Below are 16,662 nucleotides of genomic sequence, written 5' to 3'. Positions count from 1 at the left end.
TTCATTACTGTGCTTGTGATACAAGTTTTTATGGTTAACATTTGAGTTACAGAGATGGCTGGCTGTTTTCAGTATATAAATAAATAAATAAATAAATAAGTGAAATGTGTATTTTTGGATCAGGGAGCTCTCCCTTTTTAATATGTTATTTTGTAATTAATAAAAAATTGATTATAGAAATCTGACATTTGCTGGTATTTATCTGAGTAGTGATAATATGTGAATGTGTATCACATCATTGCTAAACAAGAGTCAATTATTGGCAATGTGAGGTGGGCTGTTCCCTATGATGGCTATTTGTTTTTGAAATTAACCCATGAAAGAAATTAGATTAGTATCATAAACCAGTAGAATTTTTAAAAACATGGCTGAATTTCAGTTGTGCTGTCTTCTCTTTATTTATGTTTATGTTAAAGTTTAAACTTTTTTGTAAATGATTTTATGTATTTGATTCTTATTTAAAAACGTTTTGGAGACCTTTCTTACAGTGTAATGTTAATAAAAATGTTTTTAGAAATAAGAAAGTAATAAATTGGGGTACAAAGATATAAGTTGTCTCTCTTCAAAGTATTATTCTAAATATCCACCCTTATTTTTGGTATTAGTTCCTGTGGGCATGGAAAATAGTTCACAACCGTCTTCTCTGTAACTTCTTATTATATTATTACCTGAACACATTTATTGTGTCTCCCCCAAGTCTTTTCATGAAACATCTTAAGGTCATTCCCCTTTTCTATGAACCTATTCTAATTTGTCAAAATCAGTTTGGAAATGTGGCTATCAGAATCATACAGAATATTCCACTTGTGGTCTCCTCATTAGTTCAGAATAGAAGGGAATAAATATTTCTGTTTCTTTGATATGATGCTTCTTCTGATATAGCCCAGAACTGTTGAGCCCTTCTACCATATGTGTTATACGGCTGATTCATGTCCAGCTTATTGCCCAGTTCAAGTTCTTCTCTGATCTAGTGTTTCCAAGTTGTAAATCAAGAAGGGCTTAAATCAATCGCAGAAGAATGTAGGAAAAGCAGTTTCTTCAGCATTCAAATTTGAAAATAACTGTTTCAGTTCAGACTAATAGAGATGAAATCTGTACTATCAAACATCCCATTCCCACTAACTTCTCATTACATTTTTCAGTACTAAAGTAAGTTGCTCAATGCAGTCAATTTAAAAAATACACCCATTATAATAATGCTGTTAGTTATTTTAAGATCATGAAAGACTAAACTTTTAATGAGGATTACGCATACCTTTTAATTTTAAAATAAATAAATGTAGCATTGAAATAAAACATTTCTAACAATAGCTTTTCTTTTACAAACATTAATGATTATGAACATGCATATGATTTTTTCAATGTCTGAAGTGTGATTCTTTAAAAATATTTTAGCATTGCTACAGTATTCAGTCTATTTTGATATTTGATTTTAGTTTAATGAAAAGACCTCATAACAATGTGTTGAAGGAATAGATATTAAGGCATCAATGCCTTTAAAGGAGCTCACAGAACATCTTCTAGAGGATTGGGGTGCTCCATGGAACATAGTTTAAGAAATCGTTATTCTACAATATCTGTTGTACAAAAAGATATCACCAATGATCACTTTCAGAAGTTTTAAAGTGTGGACCACTATGCCTTTCCCCTTTAAATTCCCCAATTAATTTTTCCTACCCTGGTCTTGATTAAAGTTTTATGCCCAGATACAAATTCCATTCTTTATGATCAACTCTCTTTTAAACATCCTAGCTACTGCCTCATAAAATGTTGTGTCTTAAAACCTACCCTGATTTCAGATCACATATACATTCACCCTTTCCAATTCCAAAGTTGCTATTTTACCCAATGCTCAGTATAAACTTTATGTTCCCTGATGGGCATAAAGTGAGAGACCATCACTCAAAATCTATGATAATGCAGCTTGAAGTGATTGCTCTTCCATCCATTGTTTTTCAGGGTCAAAGTTATCTACAGAAGCAGTTTATTACTACTATCTGCTTTAGCTGCCTATTATTGCTGTCTAGAGCCATTGCCTCAATGTTGTTTATCACTATCTTGGTTTTGTTGGACAACAAGATTAATTAGATGATACAGTCTAGATTAGAAAGCTAGTTCCAGGAAAGCAGGAATCATACTTCACAATTGAATGATATATTAGTTCCATAATTTGCCTGACTTTCTGGTATTTCTACTTAATAAAGAAGATATTTCTGTAATAAATATGAATGTGCACTGATGTGTATAAATATACAACTAAATAACAATTGTTCTGAGAAGGTCTGCTAGTGGAGGAGGACAGAAGGCTGAAACTTTAAAATATGGATAAGATTAAACAATGATATGCACAGTTCTTGATTTAAATGCACATCTGAACATGTGGTTAAATAGCTTTGCTTCTTGAACATTACTAATTTTGTAATTTATTTAAAAATTTAAACTGAGATTTATGCTATACTTTTTGGTTTCAAGCATCACAAGGGGACATGGTGGTGATTTCGTGATGTACTAACAATGGGCAGGGCTAAAAATTCTGTCTGCCTTTAATTTTTAATAGTTTTTTTAATACACCTATCATATTGCCCCAATCATCTTTTAAAGGAAGATATGGTCTCCCCAATTCAAGATAAATGCTGAGGAACTGGAAAAAGTGTAAAAACTGTGAAGGGCTTGGAGCCTAAATCTTATGGCTAATGGTTAAAAGAATAGGAAGACTGATGCCTTAATCACTATACCAAACTGGGGTCTCTTAATGGGTTCTAGGAGATAGCTAAATTGGAATGGGTGCATGTGAACCATTAAGCCATGGAATGCCACTCTGGCTTAATATGATTGGTGAACTCATGCATTGTGACTTAGTGTAATGTGTGACCAGACCATTATGATTTGTTAAATACATTAATTCTGACTTTGCATTTTCCTCCCTAATTTAGCATAAAATAAGGAGTAAGTCTATTGAACTCAATGAGACATGTTCCCAGGTAAATGTATAAAGAGGACAACAGCCATCAATAGCCTGCTCAGTAGGAAGGCGATGGCCCAGTTATGCTTGGAGAAGGGAGTACTGTTGTGAAGCCATTTTAACTTTCAGCAGTAAGAGAAAGGACACTGTGTCCTGTTTTCTTTTCATGATATCAATTAAATGTTGGGTGCATTTCCAACTGTTAATGTGGCAATTGAAATGTCTTCACAAAGACGAGAGAGACCATAGGCAAAGGTTCACAAGTTTATTCGGTTCAGCTCCGGGGGGCCGCTGACTGTCAAAACAATCCCGGCTTTTATAGAGAACTGTCAAACGTTACAACCAATCAGATAACAGTATTTTTCCCGCCGCTCGGACAGCAGCCAATCGTCATGCGGCATTCTGACAGCTCGGCGGCTGTCGGGGAATTCCTCTCAGCTGAGCGTTTGGCTCGGTTCGGAGGACCAGATTGTGAACTGCCGATTTGACAGTTCCGGGAACTGTCAAATCTGGCGCATGCGTGTTTGGACCCGGCAGCCCGTCTGATAGCTGTCATTGAGAATGGCGGCCGGCGGGGCGGTGCGCATGCGCTGTTACTCCCGGCAGCCATTTGACAGCTGTCAACTGTCAAAGTCTGCCGGGCCGGTGCTTTCCTTGCTGTTTGGAGGTTCCGGGGTTTCTGATATGAATCACCCCCTTTCCCTCCCCCTGAAATGGGTATGTTAACAACAGTTGAACTTTTAAAACAAGTACTATTAACGGGGTTTTTGTCTGTCGGCGTGTTCCCCTCCCATTCAAAGTCCGCGAGGTATGCGGGGGGTCTTCTGACTCAGCTGGACCGTCGGAGGTAGGGGGTGCTTTCTTCAGGTTGTGTCGCCGGTGGAATTATTTCTGGAAGGATTTTGGCTGGCGGTTGTAGGTCCAGGGAGGGGAAAGTTCGACGGGTTCGGGGGTGTCGGATGGCGCAGGTTCCTCCGGGGTCGGTTGCAGAGTGGGGTTGGGGGGTGACCTGGGTCGGAGCTGATCTGCGTGTCTGCGTTGTGCTAGCCCCGTCCCCGTGTCCACTGTGTATGACAACGGCCCTGTTTGGTCCAGGATAACCCCCTGGACCCACTTATCCCTTCCCCCATAATCCCGAGACCAGACATTTTGTCCCCTGGAGAATGTTTTTGGCTGGGCATTGGAGGCCATTTCGGCTGCTGGTCTGTCTGGGTGGAGTCTGTCGAGCCTTGTCACCAGGCGGCAGCCCCATCGCAGTTCGGCAGGGCTTTTCCCGGTGGAGGAGCAGGGTGTAGCGTGGTGGGCCAGGAGAAATTGTGCCAGGCGACGGTGCCAGTTCCCCGTGATGATTCTTTTGAGGGCGTCTTTGGTGGCCCTCACCATAACCTCCGCAAGGCCGTTGGACGATGGGTGGAAGGGAGCCGACATTGAGTGCCTAATACAATTGCTCCTCGTGAAGATCTGAAAGTCATGAGAAGTAAATTGAGGGCCATTGTCTGATATTATAACGTCGGGGAGACCATGTGTTGCGAAGATTCCCCTGAGGGCTTGGATGGTTGCAGCGGTTGTCATGCTGTGAACCGGGAGAACCTCCAGCCACTTGGAATAACTGTCCAAGACTATGAGGAAGACCTGCCCTTGGAAGGGTCCTGCGTAATCAATGTGGATGTGGGACCAAGGGTTTTTTGTGAGTTCCCATTTGTGAATTGGAGCTCTGGGTTGGAGCGGGCGGGACTGCTGGCACAAATAGCAGCCAGCGATGTGTTTTTCTATGTCTTGGTCGATTCCCGGCCACCAAACATAGCTGCGGGCCAAGGCTTTTGTTTTTACGATGCCAGGGTGGCCCTCATGCAACGTGTGTAGGACCTTGGGTCTGTGTTTGGGTGGCACGATTACCCTACACCCCCAGAGTATGCATCCCAGGTGAGAGGTTAATTCATTTTGCCTGGAAAAGTATGGCTGGAATTCTGTGCCTGGACAGGAGGATTGCCAACCAGTGTGTACCCACGCTAACACTCTGCTAAGTGTTTGGTCTTGAGATGTTGCAGCAGCGATATCGTTCGCCGTCAGTGGGCATTCCAGGAGCTCCTGAATGGCCAAGATGTTGCTGGCTGGGGCTGGGTCTGGTTCTACGTGGGGTAAGGGAAGCCTGCTGAGGCTGTCAGCGTGACACATTTGGTGTCCCGGTTTGTATATTAGTTGATAGGAGTATGCTGCGAGGAATGTTGTCCAGTGCAGCATCCTGGGGGACAAAATCTGAGGGGTTTGGCGGTCCCAGGTGAACAATCCTAACAGGGGCTTGTAGTCTGTGTAAATCAAGAATGGGCGGCCGTAAAGGTAGTCGTGAAATTTTTTATTCCCGCCACTATTGCCAGGGCTTCCTTATCAATCTGGGCATAATTTCTTTCCGTTTTGGAAAGAGTCCTAGAATAATAGGCCACCGGGGCTTGAGTGCCGTCACTGTCTAAATGGCTTAAAACTGCTCCGATCCCGTATGGGGATGCGTCGCAGGCTATGCAGAGAGGTTTGTCTTCTTTATAGTGGGAGATGGTGGCGTTGCTGGATAGCATTTGTTTGAGTGATTTGAAGCTGTTGTCATGGACTGTTGTCCACTGCCAGGCTGCCCCTTTATCGAGCAGCCTGTGGAGTGGCTCTGCGATAGTTGCCTTTCCAGGTAGGAAGGCGTGATAAAAATTCAAAAGCCCGAGGAAAGCCTGGAGCTCTGTTTTATTTTTGGGAGTAGGGACGGCTTTGATCTCAAGGATTTTAGAGTCGGTGGGGTGGATTCCTTGCGAGTCAATTTTGTAGCCCAAAAAATCTGCGGATGGGACGCCTATAGAACATTTTTCCCATTTGAGTTTTAACCCCGCTTTCCGAAATCTGGATAGTACCTCTTGCAGCCTGGTTGCTAAGTTGTTTTCTGATTCCCCTGCGATGAGCACGTCATCGAAATAGGGGCAGACCCCTGGGATTCCCTTTAAGGTTTTTTCCATGACTTCCTGGAAGATACCAGGAGCCACTGAGATACCAAATTGTAGGCGATTTACCTTAAAGGCGCCACGGTGTGTGACAGTGGTTTGGGCCTCAGCTGTTTCTTGGGTGACAGGTAGCTGAAGAAATGCATGCGCCAGGTCGAGTTTGGCGAATATTGAGCCAGAACCTATTTCAGAGAGCACGTCCCTAACTGCGGGGACTGGGTATGCATGGGGATTTAATGCGCGGTTTAGAGTCGCTTTATAATCTGCGCATATTCTCACATCCCCATTTGGTTTGACTGGTGTCACGATGGGTGTTTCCCAGGTTCCCCCATCTGTTGGTTCTAAGACCCCGAGGGCGACTAAACGATCTAATTCGGCCTCGATTTTTTGTTTCAGCGCAAAGGGGACCCTTCTTGCCTTAATGCAGATGGGACCCACCTCAGGTTTAAGTTTGATGTCGATAGGGGAGCCGGTATATTTGCCAAGCGTCCCGTCGAAGACATCAGCGAATGCTTGGCAAACCTTTTCTAGGGTTTGGGATTGTATGCGGTTGGTGCCCTCCAGGCGGATGCCCAGAGCCTCGAACCAGTCTAACCCGATGAGGCTGGTTCTGGGTGCCTCTGTGATCTGGACTGTTAAGTGCCCTAGGAATTTTTTGTATTCTACTCTTAGTTGTGCTTGTCCCTTTAATTGGATAGCGGCCCCCTGGAAATCTGCGAGGAGTATTTTGGAGGGCTGAAGGGAAATATGGCGTCTGCTTTTAAAGCCGATTTTTTTGAGAGTGTCCCAGGACATTATTGAGACGGAGGATCCGGAGTCGACCTCCATTTCGCAGGGCACCCCTTGAATCTTAACCCAGATCTTAATTTTGGGTTGTAAATGGTGGATGGTCGAGATTTTTTGTTTGGCCCGAATGGACAACACTGAGGGCTGGGAGGTTTCCTTGGCAGGGGGGGATTTTGGTCCTACCTGCCGGAATTTCCTCAAGCTCGTGGAGGGTTTCCCGGTTCAGGCTGCGGCATGCGGAGCGAATGTGCCCGGTCTTCCCACATCCGTGGCATTTTGCATTTCTAAAACGGCATGTGGCTCTGGCATGAGCCCCGCCGCAGCTGGCACACTTCGGTTTGGGGCCGGTGGAGGTGGGTCTTTGGCCTGGACCGGCTGGTTTGAATGGCCTGCGGTTTCTTCCATGGTCGGCGGTCATTTTGTTGAAGCGAGACATGATGTCGTTGACGCCGGTGCAGGCCTCCGGTTGCTCATTGTCCGGTTCCCAGGCGTGGTGGACTGACCCGGCCGGGCTGCCTCTGAACACAGGGGAGCCCTCACGGTGGCTGTCTTCGTAGGCCATGATCTCTAATGTGAGTTCAGCGAGGTCCATCGTGGGCTTGGCTACCAATTTCCGCTGGAGCTGCTCGTTAGAGAGACCGGCGATAACCTGGTCTCTGATGCGGTCTTCCAGGTCGGGAAATTGGCATCTGCAGGCCGCATGACGTACCCCTGCGATAAAAGCTGTGGATGCTTCGCCCGGTTGCTGGCGGCGGCGGGCGAAGTGGAGGTGCCAATACAATTTGGACCGACGGGGCATAAAGTGCTTGCTGAGGCGGTCGGTCAACTCAGCGTATGGAATGGTCGCGACGGGGTCTGGGCTGCAGAGCCCTACAGCGATGTCGTAGACGGCGGGCCCACTGAGACACAGAAGGGCTGCAGCTTTGTGGCGGTCCTCCGTTATTTTGTTGATGACAAGGTAGCACTTGACTTGCCCCCAGTGCGACTCCCATCCCTCGGGATGGCGGACGTTGAATTCTCTGATGTGACCTAAATTTGCCATGGTCTGGGTCCACAGTACTGTTCAAGCTGCAGAAGGGTTCCTTTGCCCTCAAAGCGGCTTCAGCAGTGACTTATCAGCGAGAGGGATCGGAACTCCTTCGCGGTGTGACTTAGCTCAGTAGGCAGCTCTGTAGTACCGGTATCCCACCCTCGTCGCCAGGTGAAATGTCTTCACAAAGACGAGAGAGCCCATAGGCAAAGGTTCACAAGTTTATTCGGTTCAGCTCCGGGGGGCGGCTGACTGTCAAAACAATCCCGGCTTTTATAGAGAACTGTCAAACGTTACAACCAATCAGATAACAGTATTTTTCCCGCCGCTCGGACAGCAGCCAATCGTCATGCGGCATTCTGACAGCTCGGCGGCTGTCGGGGAATTCCTCTCAGCTGAGCGTTTGGCTCGGTTCGGAGGACCAGATTGTGAACTGCCGATTTGACAGTTCCGGGAACTGTCAAATCTGGCGCGTGCGTGTTTGGACCCGGCAGCCCGTCTGATAGCTGTCATTGAGAATGGCGGCCGGCGGGGCAGTGCACATGCGCTGTTACTCCCGGCAGCCATTTGACAGCTGTCAACTGTCAAAGTCTGCCGGGCCGGTGCTTTCCTTGCTGTTTGGAGGTTCCTGGGTTTCTGATATGAATCAGCAATGCTTTGGAACCTGTAGCTTGGGGCCTTTATTGGTGGAAATTATAGCCCAAAACACTGCACCATGACCAACTACTACAACATTCAGCTGAATTCTCTCTATCCTGTCACTGAAATGTTTTAGCATGAAATAATAATGTCTTTCATTCCTTTCAATTATAAATTCTGTGCAGGGTGCTTTCATCCTTCACAAGAAAGCAGATGTGTTTATACTGTCTCCATGGAGACCCAAAGCAAAGGCAGTATTTCACATTTGGATTTCCTCTCTTGCAAAAGAGGGTGAGAGAAATGGTGGAAATATTGCTGGTTTTCTTTTTCTTTTTTACAATGAAACCAGACAGCATTCTTTAGAGATTTGTCATCTGTGTGTCTTTTGAGTGAAGCTATTTTGTGCAAACTTAATTGTAGGGCCAAATGAATTGGTCCATGTCAGGGTTTCACAAATTCACTTAGATGTCTCTACGTTACCATCCAATTTCCATGTCAACTTAATTAAGAAAAATACCAACATGAACATTTCTTTTTTTGTATCCAGCTTCCTATCGCATAAACATGTCTAGGTTCTCTAATCAGCATTGTATTGATAATGTTCCTAAAATACAGATGTCTAAATAGTTTCTCTACTACCAATTTCTTATTTATTTATATTCTTCTGTACTTTCTGACAATTGAAATATCTTACAACAATAAATGAACAAATTAGTATCATTAAAAACCATTCTCCTTTTACATCTTACAATAAATGCATTGTTAATTAAAATCTTGACATAAATGCTATGTTTTAACTAACTTCCAAAACAGTGGGAGAGTTGGGGACCAAGGACACTTTATGAAGAGTGCCTTTACAGCCTGGGAGCCATACAACTGAAGTTCCTAATAATCAAATAGGTTCTTACTGGGAGAGATATTTCTGCAGATAGCCAAGCCCTAAGCTGTTTTGCATATTTTCTCTAACACTTGGCCAGATTTTGTATGTTGTTGATCAGTTTCCAAAATGTGCTGCCCTAATAGCTTTTGGGGCTGCCTCCTGGTTCTGACCTGCTCCTTCAGAATTGACTTTCAACCCTGATTCATTATTTGTTCATCATTACTGACCTGTACCCTATTTCTTGCAACAAGCTATGGGGACAATAACTCTTAACAGTGATCTGATCTGATTATCTGTAAAGGGATTTCTTAAAATTAGGTCAAAGGCCAAATCAAAGTATCACAAAAGCTACATTAATCCATGAATTATGGAAAGGAACACCAGTTTTACATAACATAAAATGCCATGGATTATTAACTGAGATTTATTGAATAATTTATCATTGGCTAGATTTATACACTGCCCAAAACTAAAGCCAGAACAGTCACTTTTAAATTTAGCTTCTTATGCAAATAAAGCTATAATCTTGCTCCACTATCTTGAGATGTTATATATGTGCTATGGGTTATTATCTGATTTTGTAAAGAACATGACTAGTTTTGAAAGATAAGCAAAGCACTATGCATGTGTTAACACATGGATATCAAACTCGCCGCTTCACGTGATGTGTCGCGATGTATCGTGACTTTTTTTGCATTGCGGGAGCTGGAGTGGGCATGGCCTCCGTATGATGCAACCAGCCAGGGGGGCAGCAGTTTGACGTCCCTGTGTTAACATCAAGCTGCAAAATGAGAAAAATTGTTGCTGGCATTATTGTTTTGATTTGGATTTGTGTTTGTGTTGAACACATGCATATCCAAATAACTACCTGATGAAAGATACCTTATGGAATGTTCAAGCTGTATCCTACTGAAAAGGCTTATCAAGACAAACGTTTGGAATGGGATCATCTAAATTACAAGCCACTTCTGATTGATAACAACAGCAACAGCAACAACAACAACAACAACAACAACTAATAATAATAATAATAATAATAATAATAATAATAATAATAATAATAATAATAATAATATAGAGTTGGAAGGGACCTTGGAAATTTTCTACTCCAACCCCCCTGCTCAGGCAGGAAACCCTATACCATTTCAAACAAATGGTTGTTAAGTCTCTTCTTAAAAACTTCCAGTGTTGGAACATTTACAACTTCTGGAGGCAGGTTGTTCCACTGATTAATTGTTCTAATTGTCAGGACATTTCTCCTTAGTTCTAAGTTGCTTCTCTCTTTGATTAGTTTCCATCCATTGCTTCTTGTCCTGCTTTCATTTTTCATTTTCATTTTTTTAAAAATATGTATGACAACTTAGTACATTTGGGGAGTACAAAGCTAAGACCTACTATGGCTGTTTACTGAGTGTACACTGGATTGCAAATTCATATGTACTGCTGGAACAACCCCCAAGATGCTTCAAAAGATTGATTCTAACAACATCTCAGGACATGCCTCCCACTGGATTTTGATAAACATCAATTTGCCTATAAGGGGAATAGATCGACAGACGATGCCATAGCTACTGTAGCAAGTCATCTTGAGAAACCTGGAAGTTATGTCAGGATGCTTTTTGTTGATTATAGCTCGGCTTTCAATACCAGTTTGCCGAGCATTCACATCGAGAAGCTGACTGACATTCTCCCCTCCATCTGCGATTGGATTCAAGACTTTCTTAGGGACCGGTTACAAACAGTGAGGATCGGGTCTGCTTTGTCGACCCCCCTAAAGCTTTGCACCGGCTCGCCACAGGGCTGCATGCTTAGCCCCTACCTGTACTGTTTGTTCACATATGACTGTGTACCATCCAACCCATCTACTGAGATAATTAAGTTCGCAGATGATACGACCGTGGTGGGTCTTATTACAGGTGGGGATGAGACAGCATACAGCGCGGAGGTACAAAAACTATCCATATGGTGTTGTAACAACAACTTGCACCTGAACATCGGCAAGACAAAAGAGATGGTGCTAGACTTCCGGAAGAAAAAGGAGGAACCTGCCCCACTTTACATTGGGGAGGATTGTGTGGAGAGAGTTTCCTCCTTTAAATTTCTGGGAGTCTACCTCTGCGAAGATCTGACCTGCAAAGTTAATACAACCCAGATGGCCAGAAAGGCCCAACAGAGGCTTCACTTTCTCAGGGTCTTGCGGAAGAACAGAGTAGAACAATGGCTTATGACACTCTTTTACCGGTCTACTATAGAGAGCGTCCTCTCGTACTGTATTGTGGTTTGGTATGCTGGTCTGACAGCTGCAGATAGGAAAGCATTGCAGAGGGTGGTGAGCACAGCACAAGACATTGTGGGCTTTCCCCTGACACCACTGGATGACCTTGCCAGGGCTCGCTGCCTTGGAAGAGTGAGGAAAATTCTCAGGGATGACTCACACCCTGGATGGTATCTCTTTACTCTCCTACCATCGGGTAGGCGATATAGGAGTATAGCCAGCCGCACCAACAGGCTGAAGAACAGCTTTTATCCATGGGCTTTTAGGCTTTTGAACGGGAAATAATTTTTATAAACTTTATGCATAATTGACTTGCATAAAGTCTGTGTTGGAGATATTTTGTTCAGACATTTGGCTGGAATTTCATATCCATGTTATTTGTCCATCACTCTTCATCCTACCTTAAACTTAGGAACTATGGCAAGAATAAATTGCCTGCTTTACCATTTATGTATATTGTAGAATAGCTTATCTTTTTAGGTTTCCCGCATGCTCCAAGAAAAGCTGGAGAGCTTATTTTGAAGTTCACCTTTTTGTTCTGGTGCTGTTCCTAATCAGAGTGGGAATGAAGGACTCTCACACAAAGGAAAAGATGTCATTTGGAACATCTTTCTACCATCTAGTAGTAATTTTCCATCGAGTTTTCAATTGATCTCCTACTGCTTTTTCATACCAGTTTCAAATTGTTGCACTAAAGGGGATTGGTATGTGATTTTACTTCCTAAAGCCTTCCTGCAATCTTGTACTGCCTCCTCCCACTCCTCCTTTTTTATTTTTTGTACAGAGAAAAAGAGAGTATTTGCTTCAATCAAGCTATGGATAAAAGTGGTCTTAGAAGCTGGTCTATTATCTGCAGTTTGGGGCATAGAATCCCACTTATAATAAGTGGATGCCAACAATTGGCTATCTATGAAAATATGTAGTTAGCTCGAAACTAAAATTTAACCTACTCCCAATGTTCTGCATTAAAGTTGTAATTGGCAATATTAAAGCAGAGAATTGCCTGGTGTTCTCAGAGCTTATTTACTATCTGGTTTAGATTTAGTATTTATTGACTGAAAGTGTTCCATGAGTATGTGCTAAATACTTTTGGGACCTGTGAATGATGTAAATACAGTGGATAAATGTATTTTGTATATACAAAATTTTGTATATACAAAGGAGTGGCACGATGAATCAGTGGTTTAGATGCTGGACTTGTCAGCTGGAAAGCAATGGGGTGAGCTCCTGTTCTCACCCTATCTCTTGCCAATTTGAAAGCATGCAAATGAAAGTAGATAAATAAGTACTGCTTTGGCAGGAAAAGTCACTGTGTTCATACTTTCATGCTGGCCACATGATGGAAACTACTCAGACAACATAGCTCCCTAGGCTGAGAATTGGAGTTGAGCACTGCCCCATTGAGTTGATCACCACTGGACAAGGGAAACTTTAAACCTTTTTATATGTAAGTGCATTAGGAATTATTTGCATTTGGGATGGGTAGTCATTGTGTGGAGAACTCAGTATATGGCACTGGGCTCATTAGTACTTGGATCTAAATGCTTACCTTGATGATGTGAGGTAGTCACTACACATAATACAATTCAGAGTGAGCTAAAGTTGGTGAAGGATGCTTGAATAACACAAAAAAATCTTTAAATACATTCAAAATGACAACAAAGAAAAAGTCAATAGACAACACTTGTTGGTTCAATCTTGTCCAAGAAGGAAGTCTATGTTCCATCAGGAAATTATGAGGAATAGGAAAAAGGGGCAGAACTGACGCTTGAGACAGATAGAAAAATAACAAGGAACTAGTGATTTTTACTTGGAACAAATTTAAACCTTAGGGGTGGGAGAGATAAATTGCATCCTAAGAGAGTGAACTAATGAAGTGATGATCTCTGAGAAATCCTGGAAACATGATGAAGAAGCAGCTGTGTAAATATAGTACTGACTTTTGAAAAAGGAGACTAGAAGAACCAGGAAACTATAGAATCAATTCTAGAGAAGGTAACAAATTATTATAGCTATAAATATTAATTATGTTAAATGGGGTAATTGTTTTAAAAATGTATTTATTGAGGATATTTCTATTGTATGAAGTATTGTAAGGCAATGAGGGTCTGGAAGTATTTGGCAGAATAAACCTTAAATTTAATTAAACGAGTGCATTTAATCCATGTGTTTGACAAAGAACTATCACAGATGTAGAGCAGTCATTTTCAACCTTGACAATTTTAAGATTTGTAGACTTTAGCTCCTTGATTTCCCCAGCTTATTGCCAAGGTTGAGAAACACTGATTTAGAGGCTTAGAGGCTGATTGCTGACTGTTAAATGGCTTTTGTAAGGTTTTGTAAGGCCTATGTAAGGTTTCTTAACTAGTCTTCAAACATTCTTATTGCTTCTTTACTAAGAATCTTTAGATTCATATTGAGTTAGTCTTGTGATTTTTACATATCTATATCAATTTCCTGCCACTTAGTCATGACCTGACAATGGGTGAATCTGACTGTTTCAGTTTTCTCAGTCATCTGTAGCCTTCTGGACAGCCATTTTCTGAAATGGTATAGGCTATGCTGACTCAGGAATTCTGGGAGTTGAAGTCCATGAGCCATAAAAGAGCCGAGGTTGCCTACCCCTGGTACAAGCTCTCCTGCCTAAGCAGGGGGGTTGGATTAGAAGACCTCCAAGGTCCCTTTCAGCTCTATTCTGAACTGAATTATCACTGTCAAAATTAGGGCAGAACAGCTGTCAGTCTGAGGTCTTTATTAGGCAGAACTCTGGTTATACTGCTTTTGAATTAACTAGAATTCCAAACTAAATAACAGAAACAAGATGAAAGACCTAAGAATATGGAGTTAGAGCTTCAGTGAATATCTTTTGCATTTATTTTCAAACATAATGTAGCAATTTTCATGTGGTGCAAGCTTTTGTTCAGGTAATTGAATGTGAAGGTAATATCTTTTCTGCTATCTAAATTGGTTCCATTGTTTTCATGTTGCTACTATTACTTTAGCACCAGTTCTTTTCCCTTAACTGCTGTTGATTTATTCATATTATAGACAATCATGCAGTGAGGTGTGTAATGCTACAGCACTGTATGGTCAATTAGATTGGGCTATGAGATGACATCACCATGTAAACAGGAATTCACGTATACATAACATATTTGTCACACTGGAAAATGTGAAAAGCATCGAGTCAAAGAGAAAAAAAATCAAATCAATTATATTGCATACTGCAGAATTGAGCAAACTTTATTTTTTATTCTTTTTCCTGGGGTGGGGGTAGTGTTGGTTCCTTCACCACCATATTTTTATATTTATGAAAAGTTTGAAATAAAAAGAATGGCAAAATAAAAAGTGTCCGACACCAGATAGAGGCCAACATCAAATCACTTTCCTACATATTATTGATTCCAAAAACTCACATTGTTTTTCAGTCTTAAATACTGTAATTTAGGCAACCAATAAGGAAACCTTACAGATTATTGTATTTCCTCTCTCTGGCTAAAAAAAATGCTTTAATAATACAAAAGAGTTAAAATGCTTTTAGAACTGAAAGAGCTGTTTTGAAATTATTTCACTCCTATTCCATATAAACAATGGAATTCACTTCCAATTGAAAGAGTCATACTTGACCAGGATGTTATAACACAGGCTTAAGTTATGTCTCCTGCCAGTAATGCAGAATTTTAGACATTAAACTGTTAGCTGAAGTGCTGCATCTGCAAATTTGCATGTCCGCATATTTAATGCTGCAATATACCCATGTTCATTGCTGTGGTCGTTTGTGAGGCAATTGGGAGACAGTACAATCAAATGGTTCAAAAGAAATTGTGTAATTGAGGACAGTCTTTGCCTTATATTGCTTCAATCTTTTTTTTATGAATGGCTAGGGATATACAATGAAGGCTGCCATTGCTCCAAAAATTGTTATTTTATGCGATTCTGTCCCACTCTTCCATTCGATTTGAGCACTCAAGGCAGCAAGTAGTGTAAATAACCCCCCTCAAAACTTCAAAGATGTACATTAAAAGCTACGCAAACATCTATTAATAATTAAAAGAAGATACATCTTGGCTACTCTTTTAAAGAAAAAGAGAAGGGGCTTAACACAAATTGTAGTAGAATTGGAACAGTAACAAATAAAGCCTCTTGAGGGCTGGATTGTCAAATCTCAAGCAAACGAATTTTCAAAGAACCACTCCTGAGGACCATATTTGGATCCTAAGACATAGTTAGATCCTAGGACATTTAGGGTTTTTCATCATATTATTTTGTTCCTGACAACCAATGCATAACATTGAATTTATAGGATTGGAAAAGTCTTTTAAGTCCAATCCACCCCCACCCTCCCAGAAAAATCTTTGCATGAAGATCACTAGGGATGAAACACCCACAATTGCAGGAGACTGCCTGTTTCATTGTTATTAGGTCTCACAGTCAAAAAATTTCTCCTTGTTTCTGAATTGGAACTCTATGTGACGTTTTCCATTATTAGTTTTTGCCTTACTCCTTGGCACTATGGGGCATAAATGCACACTCTCCTCTCTGAGATAGTATTTCAAGTATTGGGAGATTGCTATCATGTCTCCCTTTTAGCTTTCTCTTCTTTAGGCTAAAGATATCCAGTCCTTGTTTTTGATTATATTTGGTTTCCAAGCTGCTCACCATCATTGTCTTTCTTCTCTAGACTCTTTCCAGTTCTTTAACATCCTCCTTGTACTGTAGCAACCAAAACTGGAAGTGTCATTCTAGGTGCAAACTGAGCAGTGCACCGTAGCATGGAACTCTCATCTCCTACAATTTAAATCCTATGCCTCCTTTGGTGCAGCCCCATATTGCATTACAGGTAATCTTTGCTTAATAATGGTAATTGGGATTGGCAACTCCATTCCTATGCAATACAATTATAAAGCATGATGTCAACTTACAATGGCAGTTGCAGCAGTCCCAGTTACTGTTGTAAAGCAAATCCTGCTTGATTGCAGGGTCCTGTGGTCATGTGATCATCATTTGCAACCTCCTGCTGGCTTCCCTGTTAACCTTGTTTGTTGGAAACCAACAATGAAAGTCGCAAATGTGACTGCGGGATACTATGACATCATAATTGTGAGCTGGCTT

The sequence above is a fragment of the Vipera ursinii genome, assembly GCF_947247035.1.
Source record: "Vipera ursinii genome assembly, chromosome: 3".
Taxonomy (NCBI): domain Eukaryota; kingdom Metazoa; phylum Chordata; class Lepidosauria; order Squamata; family Viperidae; genus Vipera; species Vipera ursinii.
Note: the sequence above shows the minus strand (reverse complement) of the source record.